General features: G+C 36.6%; 1 long non-coding RNA gene across 1 annotated transcript; it reads right to left on the reverse strand.

The window, feature by feature from the left end:
• Window positions 1-214: 214 nt before the first annotated feature.
• On the reverse strand, window positions 215-2,673 carry LOC141724234 (uncharacterized). Its single transcript, XR_012576563.1, has 3 exons — window positions 2,488-2,673; window positions 1,413-1,573; window positions 215-511 (listed from the first exon to the last, which is right to left on the reverse strand). It is a non-coding gene; the product is annotated as an uncharacterized LOC141724234 (long non-coding RNA).
• Window positions 2,674-15,469: the final 12,796 nt, after the last annotated feature.

Consider the following 15,469-nt stretch of genomic DNA (forward strand, 5'->3'; position numbering starts at 1 on the left):
TCACTTTCCATTATATATAAATGAATAATTGTTATTTATTTGTTATGTGTCTTGATTTTTGACATTTGACCAAGAGACCAGCATGAGAACACTCTCTAGGGACTCCCATGTGAGGATAAAATAATCACTTTTTTTATACTAGAGTTGAGCTCCAGCCTGCTTGGGATCGGTATTATAACAACCATCTTATATAGAGCGAGGTCATTATATAATAAGCATGTGACAGCCTCAACCCCGGGGTCAGGAGTTGACGTCACTAACAACGATAATAACAATTCTAATTATTAATAATACATAACTACAACCCCTTTACCAAGGCCTTTTCCAGGTTTAAGTATGATTTAGGTTACAACTATTACTAGACTAACTTACAACAAACCATCCTGACGCAGCTAAATTAATACAGCAACCTAACAGACCATCCTTGGTCCAATACAACTGCCTCAGAGGAGCCTAACACGGAAGGAACTGGAACTCTGCCCTGACTACCACGAAAGAATCTACTAGGCATCTGCAATATATATATATAACATTCTGCAAGGGTGAGCAATAAATTGCTCAACGATACTACTATATGAATAACAAGTAAAATAATTTAAAGTAAAGCAGTTATAGGAATAGAATTCATAACTTGCTAGAAAACGAGTAAAAAATGTATAAACTGGATATCAAAACTAGCATACTCTGTAAATCAAAATCAACAGTCATGTGTTGTGTATAAATACCAAAGTTCAATTTTAGCATGTTATTTTCATTTCCAAATCTTCTGTTCCATTACAGGAACCACAAAACCATTTGTCCCATTACGGGGACCTCCATCACTTATTCCATTACTGGAACCATAATCACTTGTTCCATTACTGGAACCACAAAACCACAATCAGATATGTATTGGATGTTATCTAGGGGCGGCTGATCAGGCCTCCACACAAATTATCTAGGATAGTTGGTCGGGCTATCACATAAAATGTCTAGGAAAGCTGATTAGGCTTTCACACAAAATAATCGGATCCGCAGAGACTAGCTAGGTCTCTGATTAACTATGCTGGACTAATCGGTTATGTAATGCGCGCAACCGAATTAGCCACTTACATAATGTTATCCAATATATGATTCGTTTTATCCAGTTTTCAAAATCACTTTTACCTATCTCTTATTAAAATTAATTATGTCACAACACACTATTCAAAACCTCTTTTCTATTTTTAATCACATTTTAGAGATAGGTACTTTCAGAACTTACTTCTCCCCAAAACATATACTTAACAACATTTTCAAACACAGGGGATACGTAACTTAAAACATTTCTGTTCCTATTCAAAAATAAAACAACAACTATTCATATATACCGAACCATAAAGGAATGGTCAGGGGTACTTGCCCTGTAGAGCTTACAACTATCTCTGATTGACCTTGAATAGAATTGGATGCTTGGCTTTATCGTCTATCTAGTAGACTATCCTGGATCTGACTTCAACGCTCAGGTCCTTCGCTTGGAACCTCGCTGCGCTTGTCGACTAATCACTAGGTTATCTTTAGTTCGATGTCAATTCTTGAGTCCTTCGACTAGAACCTACAGAGTCGAAATACCCTACGTTAGACTACTAGGTATGCTTGACATATCCTCTCTTTTAGTCCTACCCAAACGATAACAATCCCCACTCGTAATTATACATATTATTATAACGCACGCAACAATTAGGATTCACGTTCTCGAAAACCAGTTCGGTATTCGTTTACAGAAAATACATATACTCGTCTTTCTATGAAATTAGGGTTATTGGTTTTGGAAAAATATTTCATCATAACGTACAATTAAGTTTTGTATAAAATACATTCATATTTATATATCCGCTCGACATCCCGATAATTACCGAATACGCCCCCGAATTCCGTAATTTAATTCTTTTTTTTGAAAAAAATGGGCAGCACTTCATTTATATATCGGCTAACCCGTCCAAACATAAATCGACGTCCACAAATCACAATTCACAGCAACAAACCACCATTCGCAATCTCAATCCAACAATTCTATTCCGAAAATTACTATACAACTGTACACAATAGAAATTCAAGTAAAATTTACTAACTAAATATCCTAAAAATCAATCTTTTTCCAAAATAATTAGAAAAATAATATTTAAAATTTTCGTAGGACTCAGTCGAACATCATTGTCTGCCGCCGACTCATCGGAATTTATTGTCGGCGGCGACAGTTTTACGATGGTGCCTCGATTCGAGGTTTCCGACCGTAAACCAACGATTAAATTAATCACACCAACATATCAACTAATTTCATCAAAATAATTCAGAAATTTATCAAAATTCCAAGACCCACACGCGGGAACACACTGGTAGGAAACCACAGCAGAATCGAAGGACCCAGACGGCACAGAATAGAGTAAACCAAACTGCACACATATTGATATATATATATATATGTACATATACATACATAAACAAACATAGATCGATCCAGACTTTTACCGAGCAGCAAATCGGAAAACAATCACAAGCGGCGTCGGAAAGTTGCCGGAAACAGAGCACAATAACGGCGACAGAAACTCGCCGAGAAAAGAAGGTGAGAGGGAGAGGGAAAAACACAAGAGAATAATCAAAAGAGAGAGACGAATCCGAGAGATTAGAGAGATAGGAACATAGGGAGATGAGAGATTGATGCCATTGTTTGGTGGTTGTGTTTGTTTTCTTTATCAGATAATAAAAATGTGAACTACTGCCATGCGTCCAATATGAGGGACACATGTTCTTTTTGTGACTGAAACCCTATTTCTAAAACCGCTTATTGCGCCTTTTAACGAACAACCATACGTATAAAATAACCCGGAAATTACCAAGATAATTTTAAAATATCGCAAATAATCCAAGTTATTAAAAATATTTTTTTCATAATTTTTAAAGCATTTCTGGATCGCATGAGATACCCGCATTTCACAATTAACGAACTGAGCTACACTTAAAAAAAATCATAAAATTGCGAAAATAGTCTTAAATGTTGTAAATATCCCGAAATTAATAAAAACATAAATTTTGAAATTTTAAAATAATTTCTAAAATGTAATTTATACCCGCTTTTAACAATTAAATGAATCAACGCGCGTGTAAAATTTATCCCAAAAATTTCCAAAATAATTTTAAAATTCTCGGAATGTTCCAACTTAAATAAATATCAGTTTCATAATTTTTGAAAAATTTTGGTATTAAATACGGATTTTACAAATAAATGTAATCAGAAAATCATACATGGCTAAATAATTAGTGAAATATTAATTTCTAAATTTTATAAAATCTTAAAAATAATTATTGTAACTATAAAAGCATAAAAACAATTTTAAAGATAATCGAAATATTTATGGAAAATAAAACTGCAATAAAATCACTTTTGAAAGCGAAATAAAAATCATTCAACCCAATAATTAACCACGCACTTCAATCCCATACACTAGTAATCACATATACATAATATCAAAGAAATAACCCGCTGACAGAACCCATACACATATTTCAGTTATTTAATTATTCAGTCTTTTAATTATTTAATAATTACACATTTTGATAAAACTAAAAAAAATATACGAGTCGTTATAAAGCAACCCGAGCTCGTTATGAAGTTAAAGGCAGCCACATATGCGAGCCCGCATATGCGGGCCCAAAATTGTAGAGGTTAATCCCACGATGCCAAATGTCTAAGCTGGATAAAGATCAGATGTTTTTTATAAAAGGGATTTACATACGATGAGAGTCGCTGGGCTCGGTCCATGATAAAATAAATTCGGCATATGCGACTAAATTTATAATAATTCAAGGATGATAACAATGCGAGTTAGTTTTACATTGGATTTATTTTGAATATATTTGTATTCACTTTGAACTTTGAAGCGATGCGAGCCCATAAAATGAAGAAAGCAAAAGACGCGAGCTGGTCTGTCCGGCCCGCTCTATGGAGAGATACTTGCCATACGCGGCCAAAATTAATTCTAGGCCAATAGGGGCGAAGGATATGCGAGTACATTCAAGCTGTAAAAAATAATTAGTAAAAGAAAGAAGAAAAATAAAGCCCACCCAATATAGTGTAGGCGCAAAGGACTTGATAATTTATACAACAGTTATAAATAGTTGAGCCCGAAGGCACGATACTGTGAATACATACGCAAGGCAAATGGGGTGCCTGCTTCCCCATCAAAACATTTATTAAATTAAATTAAACTAAGATTTGTCAGCTTCTGCCTCTTTCTGGGCCTTCTCAGCTACAACCCGTGCCTGCTTAGCTGCTACCCGAGCCTCCTCTACAATCTTGGCATCCCTCTCCATCTACAACTTCAGTTTTTCAGCATGCCTAGCCGTACTTGCGCCTAGAGCACCCCAATCGAAGTCAGGAACCTTGCTAATGAAAATCTTCATAAAATTTCTTGCTCTCAGGTTCCTAGCATTGGCGAGAGTGGCCTCTGAGCTCGCAGTTAAGGCTGACAGTGAGCCCTCCAGCTCCACCACCTTCTCCTCGAGGGAATTTTTTTCCTTCTTTTATTCATCCATGGCTAGGTCATGGGCTTCCTTCTGGTCCCTCAGCGCCTTATTGTGAGGGTATCAATTTGATATTGGTATTCCGAATTCAATTCTACTTGAGAATCTGATAAAGTTTGTGAACGAGGGCACCTCTGAGTGTACCATTTTATTGGTAGGAAATATTTGATGAGGGGCTATCGATTTCTCCGATGCCAAGACCACTCGATTCAGAGTTATATTTGCCTTTCTCGGCCCAAATTTGAAAATTCTTTATTTTGAAATCATCATCCAGGTAGCCACAAATTCTTTAGTGGTTATGATATTGAGATTTTCTTTTTTCGAACAAACTGAAATATGCTTAGTTGCATATATTTTCATGAACTGCTAGTTAATGTCCTAACTAGTCGAAATTTTAAATAATACGATGAAAGCCTAGCTAATCGTCCTAGCTAGTTGCTATGGGCCAAACCGATTGAGCCTGTTGATAATATTGCTTGTTATGGACTAGTTATTATTTTTCTAGTTCCACTTCCAATCAATTTTTTTTGCACAATGCATTATATATGCAAGATTAATCGTTGATGAAATTTTCAAAGAATGATTTAATTGAGACCTAACTAGGTCGCCCACTCAAACGAGAATTCATATTCAGTTTTATGAAATATTTTGTTCATGAAATGTTCTATTCTTTCATTTATATAACAAATATCCAACTAAAATCATAAAGTGATTGAAGAACAATATACTTCCTTATTTGTTAATTATTGAATAAAATTCCTTCTTTCAAAATAGCATTTTTTTTGAAACCTCAATGGTTAACCTTTGGTTGAGGATGTTATTCAAAATTTCTTTCATTTTTTGATTATAATTGTTTACGAGCTTAACCTTCTCCTTCCTATGCTCATTAACCTTGCCCTGAAGGGACTTCACCTTAGTGTCCAGCTTCAAGTTGGCCTGGCTGATAGCTCAAATTTCTCGAGTCCTAGACAGTCGGCGGAAGTACACCTCGGCAGCGGCCCTGGTCAATGCATCATAATTGGCCTCGTGAGAGAGGTTGAGGTCCAATTATTCACATCCTGGTCGCTGACATTGGCTTGAGAGAGCCGGCCGAACATGGTCCCAACCACGCTGGCAGAGGAAGAAGTGGGGAGAGGGACATCGGCCGGAACAATTTCTTTTGGGTTAGGCTCTCCGATTTTCCCATCCACAGGGCTGCGATGCCTTTTGAGCCAAGAAAAGGGCCCGCCACTTTTGAGATACTAAGTGAGGGTTGTAATACGAGCTGGAGGATTCACTTGGGAGCGAGCCGCTATGGTCGCAGAAGCAGGTTGAACTGGACCCCAGGCCCCGGGCTGCTCAGCCTCCTCTATAAAGGGAATTGGCGAGATGCCCATTTCTGAAAATAATCAACAAAAAAAAGTATGTTAGCACCAATACGAATAGGAAAATGATACTAATTAAGGTAATGTGCTAGCAGATAGGAGATGCATATAAAAATGCAATATGATATATGCATGCTAAAGTAAGGTGTGTGCCAAAAATACAAGGCGCGAGCCCATGAGGTCGCATGTGCGTGGAGAACATCCTTATCTTTTCTGGTTCTTTTCTTCGATTTCTTCTTTTGAGGATTCAGCCTCACTCCCTCTTTCAAGAACCCATACTTGACCAGGTTCGACGTAATTATGAGTTTACAAATATCTCTATCCGCTAGAGGGAGCTCAAGGAGTTTGTCCGTATTTATCTTTTCCTACCCTTGAAAAATAGTTTGAGGCGGGATGGCCGGTGATAAATAAAATAGGAGTGTAATTATTAAAGTATTTTACTATAAAGGAACTTATCTTACATGGGTTGTAGTAGAAGTGAGTTTGGACTCGAGGCACCTCGTGAATGTAGAAGTAGGGCCTCTTCCACTTCCCTGAGTTGCTCGACCCATTGTGGATAAGATTTTTCTTATTATAGCATGGCCAGAAAGAAAGATAGAAATAACCGAAGTCATTTGACGAGTGCTTCAAATTAAGAAAGTAGCTCAGTTGTCTCGCAGTGAGAGGAGGGAACCCGCGCTTATGGTATATGATGTACAAAGTAATAGCGACCTTGTATCCATTTGGATTAGTCTGAAGCGGGGCGAGTTCGTAGTATTCACAAACATATTTGATGAAAGGATGGAGAGGTGAGGAAATCCCTAGCCTGAGCAGGAAGGTGGAAAAGACCATGCGAGGCACCCTGCCCCCGTTCTCGGGGTGGTTGAACCTCTAGCATCGCATGTGCATCCTGGGTAGAATAACATGACCCTCGAGCTGGAACTGGTCGATAATTTCGGATAAGTGCTTTTGGGTGAGGGAAGATGTGATGTCATGATAGGCAAGAATTTTTTTATCCTCTTGGGCCGAAGTAGAACTCTCCTGCCCGTCCTGAATAATTTGTTTTCTAAAAATTATCTCGCCCTAGCTCGAGCTGAGAAGGAGGCACATACGGTTTAGGAGAAGCCACGACGACATAGTTTTAATTGCAGATGTTGACCTGGCTCGTCACATCTTCCACCTCCTCTCCCTTAGGAGAATCGTAAGACCAATGCGAGCCGTCCTCTTCACCCTCGAGCCCTAGGATGGGGTATTCTGAGGCAATTGGCTTTTTTCCTTTATTGGTGTCATAGTAAGCACTGCCCAGGTCACTGTCGGTGGATTCAGAATCAAGATAAACGGGGTCGTGGTCATTGGATGCTGCTTTCTTAAGGCGAGCCTATCATTCTCTCGAGCCATTTCCCTCAGAATCTCCTCTGCCCGCTCTATGTCGATAGGAGTGAGCTCACGCCTGAGAATCTCTTCTACCCCGAGTGATGCAGGAATTTTGGAGAGATCCACGGATCTATTTCTCCAATAGTAAATATTGGTGTCCCTGGTGTAATCTTCAGGGTTGGGGTCAAGATGGATGTTCAACGAGCTGGAACCACTAGCTCGCATCTCGTTTTCAACCTTAGTTAGCTATGTTCATGGTTCCCTGTGGGGTGATAGCGGAGCAAGGAGAAATAGGTTTGATAAGGCATCGAGAAATGGAGGTGAGTTTGTGTTGAAAGCCCTTTGAGCCTCGTTGTTCCGGTGGATATTGGTTCAAAGGAGACGGAGTAGCTGAAGAGTGAGCCCGGCTAGAGGAAGAACGAGATGACCCGTAGGAGCGAGCAGAAGACACACTCGACATATGTAAGAGATGGTGGATGTCAGTGTGTGGCCCTAGAAAATATAAAAAAAATATGGGGTCGCACCTAAGTGTCCTCACATCATACACGGAGTCGCGCCTAAATGTAGACGCGGGTAGACGGGCTCGCATCGTAGTTGGTGATTGTGTGTGAGCTCGCGTCAAACAGGTGGTGTGTGCTCGCATGGTGCATATGAACAAACAAGAATGAGAATGCATGATTTTGGATCAAAGGGGTACCTGTAGATGATTAAAAAGATGATCTTGATGAATCTGTTGTCGGAGAATATTGCCGCCGGTAAATGGTTCTTGCTGTGATGATTGTTTTGGCCGTGGTAGATCATTGAGCAAAATGGACAGCAATTTGTTAGTGTTCTTGAATAAGTGGAAAAATAAAGTTGAAGTTCAGATATTTATAGGGGATAGGAGAGAGAAAGAGGAAGCGAAACGTGTCATCATCTCATAGGATGACAGAGATACAGCTGTCATGGGTTTAAAAGTCATGACCATAGGCATACGAGGCGGCCTGGTAAGACCTCTTGGGCTCGCACTTGCAGGATCAGAAAAGCAAATGTTGGAAAATTCCTAGCCTCAAGATGCGACCAGGAATTTTGGGGGTAGTTGTTATTCCCACTTTTGGTCATGGGCCCTAAACAGGTCCCTATGGGTGCATTGAAGAATTGGGCCAGCACATGCGAGCTGGGCTATCATGTGTGAGTTGGTACATAAGCTGGGCTCCCACATATGAGCTGGCCCCCACGTGCGAGCTGAGCTCCCACATGCGAGTTGAGATCGTGGGCTAGCATCAACTCATAATCAGGATTAATGGGCGGCATGCCCATCATACGTAAGCTGGACTCAGGAGCCTATATGCGAGCTGAGCTCATGTGCTCATATGCGAGCTGGGCTTATGAGCCCACATCTTATGGAAAATGAAGGAAAACAACTTATTTGATTTAGTGAAAAGGTGGTGAGGAACGAGGCAACCAAGCCGGCCCGCGTTAGAGGACTTTGTGTGTAACATGGAAAGTGCCTCATAGATGACTGAGATGCTTGTAAATTTCGGGGCCGATACGGGGTATTCCTGCAATCATGCAAAGAAATGCGGGGATACCGTGAGATTGTAGGAAGCGTGTGGAGCCGGTCGAGATTTACATGACTAATTAGATGAAGGCTTGACTTTATCATGGGCTTGGGCTACACGGGTTAAGGAACCTAGCCCTAGCCTATGTGACTTGTTCCTCAAGAACTACGTGAGTCTTGATCCCTATAAATAGGGTAAGTAGGCACTTGTATGAGACATGGATGGACACTTGATAAAGAATAATGAAAAACCTATTCTTTCTTGAGGAGTCAATATACAAGCTCAGCCATCACCATACACAACCTTCCTCCGCCCTTAAACACCATCCTTGATCTTTATTCTGATCATCAACCTCCAAAATACTGTTATACGAAATTCTCCTATAACAGGTACAGACAAGTTAATTTCTTCTCAAAACAGATGGAAATGTTCTAACAATAGAGTTACAGCTGGTTCAAAATGAAGAGATTTTTATGTGACTTACATAAGCCAAAGCACTTTCAAAATTTTGCTCGTCTTTCCACCCATGGTTTCACTCTAGTACCTTAGAAGGATTCCACTGAATGCATCTAGAAGGGGAGCCCGAGAACCGGGTGTGAAACCGCACAAAATTGTAAAAAAATACCGGCCCCCAAATGTTTAAGATCTTATATATTTACGAACAACAGTATCATAATAAATTCTAAATTTACTTACTTTAATAGTAATCAAAAGTGGGCTTTTGGATAAAGTGGGCATTGAATGTGTTTTAGATGATTTTGTTACAAATGTGTTTGAAGAACCTCTATTAATAGGCGAGGAAAAAAACCTCTAATTTTTTATGAAATTTTGAAATATATTTTGTGTTACCTATTTTGATACTTCATTGTATTTGTCAAAATATATCCCCTCTAAATTAATTTTAAAATAAAATTTATGGGCCTTATTTTTTATTTCGCAGAGGGCCCCCAATTATTCTAAATTAATATAATATAAAAATTATGGACCCTATTTTTTATTTCACAGAGGTCCTCCAATTATTTTACCATGTGCATCAATAAATGCCCAGGCTCCCCTCGCTGTTTCTATAACTTTCTTTTTTCTTCTATCAGAAATGTTATCTTATGTTAGCTTCGATCACACGAGAATCAAATAATGCAAGGCATTTACAGGTATTCGTCACAGAGATAAAGAATGGTAAGCAAATGATTGTAGAAGATGTGAAGAGTAGAGACTGGTACCCTTGATCCTTGAATGAGGCAGTGACATATAAGTACGATGATATATTGAATTTCTTCACAATTTAAATACTTGTACAAGCTATTTTCTCAATTTAAATTTATCTTTTGTGTATGTACTTGACAAATTCCATGACACAAAATACTCCGTCTCTTTCCCTGTAGGTGATTTTGTTGATTAATTTTATTATTGTCATATAATTGGGAGATCTATATACTGGTCGTGGGTATATACTTCCAATCAACTTAAGTTCTCATAAGTTGTGGGCTTGTGGCGCCTCAACAAAGCGAGCATGGACCGTCTTTTTCATTCCTGGTGGCAAACGAGGATTATGCATTAGAGATGCACAAAATGCCCACCGGTTTGGGTTTTGACCAGGTCTTAAGAAATCCGGACTTTTATCAGACTGGACCTTTCGAGTTTTGATTTTGATCGCCTCGGGTTGGGCCGGGCTTCCAAGAAATGTTAGAGCCCATTTTTGCCCTCGAGGAAGGCATTACCGGGCTTTTTTCGAGGCAGATCGGATCGGGTCGGGTTTTTTTCTGATTTAAATCGGATCGGATTTTATTAGAGATTCTAAAAACTTTATATATTAGAAACTAGATCATTGCAAAAATGTATTAGTTTGCATGAAATATTTTAAGAACCCAAATTTTTAACGTCTGTAAAAGACCTTTAAGAATAGTAACCTTGCGATTTAATAAAAACTTTTGTGACTATTCCGTATACGAGTTTCTAATTTAAGATTTCGAGTTGATATTGTGACTATACGTACCAAATGAGTATATGTAAAAGCCATTCGTTTTTAGGAGAAAACGAATTTTTGTAAAACGACCTTATATTACGGACTATCGAGGAATACGAGAATCAAATTACGATTAAGAATTTAGAATTCTACGAATTAAAATCCAAGTACAAGGTTTCAAAGCATAAAGGATTTATAAGAAAAGATTTACCCCGAGAGTCGCTTACGAAGATTTATTACGAAAATGAATAAACGACCAAGCGAATATGTAAGAGAATAAATAAATGAACCAAGGCCATGAAAATCCCATCCAAATTAATTAGCAATAAATTATCCAAGCTAGCTAATTAAATTAAAAATTAAGTAAAATATAATATTTCTTAAAATAAGAATTCATATTTTATAATTAAAATGACTAGTCAAGTGTGGTGTGTAAGCTAATACCTAGGCTTGAATAAGAAGCATCTTGTTGAACACACCTTATAAATATACAATACATATCACAAATATCATCCAATACTTCCAAAGGAAGCCAAACCAATCAATTTTTTTTCTCTCTCTCTCTCTCTCTCCAAAAAACTCAATGCTGATTTTCAAGAACACCATGGAAAGAAAAATTCATATCTCATGATCTACTCATTCACAAATCACCAAATTTTTACCAAACCTCTTTCATATCATGGGTAAGCCACGCACCAAATTTCATGCCCAGCAATTAAGTTTTCAATTTTATAAAAATCTTTGAATTTAAGGGTGAATAGTAACTCCGAAAATCACTAACTTGTTTTCTTGATTTTTCATGAAACTTTAAGGCTCCTAAAGCTAGACCAAGGCTTCATCAAGGATCTTAGGACTTTATTAAGTGTTAAAAAGCTTCAAGGAAGGTATAAAAATCCATCCAAACTTTGTTTCAGTTTTAAGTTTCAAGTTTCAAGAAAAGTAAGGATCTTGGATATAAGTATGGTTTTGATGATTAATTTGATATTATCCTGATGTTTAGTTAATTAGTTATAAGGTTGATGATTGTTGCCTCAAGAACATGATATTCTTGAGAGGAGTTAGTGTTGAGATAATGATTTGATGGTTATTGATGGTGGTATAATGATTTAAGATGTAAACGAAACTCGAATCGTAATCGTAACCTCGTTAAAATGAACAAAACTCAACTTAAGTTTCTGCAGAAGTTTCCTAATTTATAAACTATAGTTTCTTGAAAAGTGAGACTTGATTATGATAGAAAATGTTATGAGGATCGTTTAGGCACTTGAATCTCTTGATTTCAATTTACGGATCAAAAGTTACGACCGTTTTGGTAAAAGTGATTTACGCGACAAAACTGCTACAAATATCGAATTTTGTAAATATAAATGATTGACATAAAAATATTTAAAAATCATGAAATATTTACAGAGAGTAATAAATAGAGTTTTTTAACTTCTATAAAAATTTCAAGTAAAAATGTTAATGTTTCAATTTTATAAAAATATCGAAGCCGAGGTCGCGCGGAGTACAAACGTCAAAAACAACCCCCTGTTAGGAAACTGCCACTTCGGGAATTTCAACCAGGTAACCAGAAAACCATTTTCAAATGACATGTTATAATTTTTTTCTAGATCGCGCACGCCAAAACGGTGCAACAATTGAGTTAACGGTTTGAGAGATATCAATGTTTTAGTGAAAGCGGTTTGAATAGTAAAACTCCGTGGTTGACCGAACTTTTGGAATGCTTTTCACCTAATTAAATTCGTTTTATCAAAATTAAACTTTTAGGATAAATATTACAAGCACTCAAGAAGCTCCTCGAGGTGGTTTTGTATTAAAATATTAATTTTATGATTTATTACAAAATAATAGAGTGCGAGTCACGTAATAGTAATATTCGGTAAAGTCAAATCTAGAAGACCACTTTGACCGTCCGTTTCGACCAAGGAGTGATACTTATTTCGAGTTGGTCGAATAATGAAAATTATGAAGTATTGAACATATTAGAAATATAAGTTGGTGATGAGAGTAGGGATACTGATTAAGATTATGACGTTTGTTGTTTAGAAAACCCGGAACGAGAGGAAGTCGGGAAACATATCTTGGGCTCCAGGCAAGTTTTCAAACCCTACCTTTTTGAAACTGTTGTGTTTGTTTTCAAATAATGTCAATATATACATGATACTATATTTACGATGTTTTACGAATTATGTTATATAATATCATACGATATGAAAATGATTTTGGTATATTATTATTACTGAATTTTAATTGATAACGCTAGAGAGTAGCGTTGTATATATAAGGAGTATATTTTAGACCGAGGATCGGTCAGTATAATTTGATGAAAACCCGAAAGTATTTCAGAGGTGTTTTATTTAAGAATATTAATGCTACAGTAGAGTATGATGTATAAGTTGTAAGACCGAGAGTCGGTCAGTTTTTATAAAGTATAAACCCAGAAATTATCCCGAAGATATTTTGGGATGATTAAAAGTCCGTAGCTATTTTATTTCAGGGGACTTGACGTCCACTTACGAAAAATTAAATACCTCGAACTTTTATTAAAACGATTTCCAAAGATCGTATTCCCTCAACTATATTTTATTGTTCGAATAATGAGTATTATTTAACTATTCATTTATTTTAGGAGAAGCATTCTCCAACGATTATTTATTTCAAACCTGATTAAATATTAAAGATTACTTTAAATCACTTAAACATAAATTTGTTGAGGAATATTATTTCAAATATTCTTTTAAAGTATAATCATTCGAGGTTTAATTATTTAATGATTAATATTTAATTACTAATTATTTATCTAATGATTTATTATGATTTAAAAATCATAAAGCCTAATTTAAAATACTTTCTGATTTTCAGAAAATCATTCGAATAATTTCAGATCGCTGGAGAATATTATCTCGACTTATTTTAAATATTTTGAATATAGTTTCAAAGAAACACCCCTTTTTTTAATTATCTGTTGACAACAGTCAACTCACATCCTTCGTACTTCCTCCGAAAATTCTCGGAAGTACATATATATACATACAAATCAAAGTGTACCTATCAACAAGCAATATGCTTGGGGAACAATATAAGTTCTAGATATATGATGGGATTCTTACAAGGACAAGGAGGGGTAGACTCTAGTACTTCGTGGACTGGGGAGACTACCAATTTACTACCACATGAGAAGGTATCTTATATACTGATGAACATGTGGAGTATGCGTACCTGAGAGGAATGGACACAAAACAGTGTCTTGAGAGGGATAGACACGAAATGTGTACCTAAGAGAGGTGGACACAGAAAAGGCCCGAATGCGCCTGGGTGATACCCGATAATAAAAAGGGAATCGTCCTTCTACTCGTAGAAATATTTACTATTTCCGTAGTACGACTAATCATCGTATACAGTGGCTCCAGTGAATGTCCTATTCTACCAATTGGAATTATTATGCAATACCGTAATCCAAGCCTAGGTGCTGGGTTTACCATTATGTTAGCCCTCAATGATACTATAGAAGGGGGTTGAATATAGTATCTACAATCAATTCGATTATAAACACAAGTATGTAACAGAAAACAATTTTATTCAATATATTAAACTCTGTAACAGTAGGTTTAATCTACTCTCTCAGTGATGTATGATATCACTAAGAGCTGCTAGGGTTACAATGAATAATATTCTCGTGAATGATAACATATATAGTGTAAACCCTAATATGTGTTTATATACTACACAGTTACAAGATATCTCCTAATTGATATGATATATTCTGTTTCCTAAAATATATCAATCAGAGATTATCTATTATAGTCCTTTAGCTGTATAACTCTCCAAGCATATTTTCTTTTGTTTAATCCAGATCGTCTCCTGTAAATTAGCCGCTTTTCATCCCTGAAGTGTATCCGCACATAAGTTCCGATATAAGTCCTGATGGCTTAAGTTCTGATAACTTTTTATCTTCAGTAAGTTCTGAATTCCAGTTAAATTCTGATAGTAAGTTCTGAAACTAAACAAATCAGATTAGACATGACATCACAAATATATCTAACAATCTTCCCCAACTTGTAAATTATAAAAATATACAAGTTTATAGATTTGATGATGTCAAAAACATTTAAGTACAAATGCAATGAGAGTTTATAGGCACAACTAAATACAACTTACAGTCCATGCAGCTTTTACCAAATTCACTGAATCGGCCTGAATCCATAATAATTCCTTATAAATACTAATACCAGCTTGGTCTCTGCATTTCTTTTAACTTCAAGTAACTGAGCTTTGACTTGTTGCTGTTCTTCATCTTCAGTATCACCAATCTTCATTATAGCATAAGCATCTTCCTTTCATAATTACTTCTACCTTAGCAGAATTCTTCCTCATAGGAATTTCTCTTCCATCATCCTCAGTCATCATTGGAGTATACTCTGTCATTTTTGCACCAGAAATTCTGAATAAATCTCTTATTGCCTTCAGAATATATTCTTACCATTTCCTGGTAACATCAGAATTTACCTCCAGTAGATAATGAATATATTGGAGCTCTTTGACAGATTTCTTCAGCACATCAGAGTCAAATAATCTATAAGTTCTGCCATCAATTAGAAACAAGATAAATTTCTCTTTTTTTTCATAATCATCATGAGTTTCCATCACTACTTGAGCAGAAAACACTTTGTCTAGGTGCTTCTGTGTGATCTCTTCAAATGGCTTGT

This window comes from Apium graveolens, chromosome 5 (assembly GCF_009905375.1).
Source record: "Apium graveolens cultivar Ventura chromosome 5, ASM990537v1, whole genome shotgun sequence".
Taxonomy (NCBI): Eukaryota; Viridiplantae; Streptophyta; class Magnoliopsida; order Apiales; family Apiaceae; genus Apium; species Apium graveolens.